At 29.7% G+C, this 1432-nt stretch overlaps 1 protein-coding gene across 1 annotated transcript in view; it reads right to left on the minus strand.

Moving 5' to 3' along the window:
• Iqub (IQ motif and ubiquitin domain containing) overlaps positions 1 to 1432 on the minus strand; it is a 111588-nt gene that overhangs the window by 86209 nt on the left and 23947 nt on the right. The window lies entirely within an intron of this gene.

The raw sequence follows: 1432 nt of genomic DNA on the forward strand, positions 1-1432 counted from the left end.
AGAGACAGAGACAGAGAGACAGAGAGAGACAGAGAGAGAGATCGTATTAAAGTCTCTGGAACTCCTTTATTCCCTTCTTATACATTTTTGTGAATATTTTCACTGAAACATTCATACATTGTGTAGTAACTGCTGAATGTAATTTTTATTAGTCTATGAACAACTTGAAAATAAGAATCTCATGTCATATTTCTTTGTATTTTCAGTTATTAACCAAATATGTCACACAAATTCACCATTAAAAATATTTTAAACAAATGAATGCTTAATCACAATGTATTCAAATAGTAAATATCAACATATTTAGTTTAAGAAATCAAAGACATTGCTTGTGTGTTAAAACTAGAGAAGAATTAATTAATTCATTACCCTCAAACTTACCTGCATAACTTATCTGTAGTTGAGAAGGTGGGATACCTAATAAATGTGAAAAGTGATCCACAAGGTATTTTAAAAAGGTTTCAACTTTAAAAGATATTATAATTTCCTGACCTACAGGAATAAGTACAACTTTTACTGTAGAGAAAAGAGAAAAGAAATAATTATAGTCAAATATAGTCAAATAATATATAGTCAAATATATATAGGCATAACCATTTAAACTCCACAAAGAAATGTAAAAACTATGAGAAAGAATATAGGATTTAAGACCTAATTAATACGGAGTAATTTTTTTCTTTTACATCAAAAATTCTAAATTTTAATAAAGAAGATTTTAAAAGCTAAAGTATAGAATTCATATTATAAGAAGAGATGGTGTACATTTCTAGATGTCAGATGTGACAGTTTTTCATAAAGCTAAATGAAACATTTACCAATAAATAATCCCATCACAAAATTTAACTTGGCATTAGTAATATTAAGGTTCTTTGAGCTTGCTAAAATTTGTCCTAATAATTTTACATAAACAATGGCAATACTTTCAGATGCCATACATTATCAAAAGACTTGAATGTCTCATGAATATGAAAAACTGTGACTAATAGATTTTAAAACTTCCATAGTAGCATCTTCTTGAGCCATTCAGAAAGGAGTTATATGAAGGGAGTTTTTGAAACTCAACCCTTATAAGACTACAACTTTTTTGTAATTATCACATGTGTTTTATAAGTTATAATATTATGGAATTTAAAAATATTCAAAATTAAACACAAATTTACACTAAATAATGAAATTTAGAAATACTTTGTTCTACCAAATACAATTGGCTGAATTTTCTGTTTTTCCTTTTTTTTTCCCTCGGCAGAACCGGGGATTGAACTCAGGCCCTTGCCCTTGCCAGGGAAGTGCTTATTCCACTGAGTCATCTCCCCAGCCCCTGTTTTTCCTTTTTATTCTTTTTTTTTTTTTTGTACCAGGAATTGAACTCACCACCTGCCACTTGCCAGGCAGGCCATGTGCTGCTGAGCTATATCCCTGGCTGCATATCTTC

This window comes from Octodon degus, unplaced genomic scaffold, assembly GCF_000260255.1.
Source record: "Octodon degus isolate 3935 unplaced genomic scaffold, OctDeg1.0 scaffold00170, whole genome shotgun sequence".
Lineage (NCBI taxonomy): Eukaryota > Metazoa > Chordata > Mammalia > Rodentia > Octodontidae > Octodon > Octodon degus.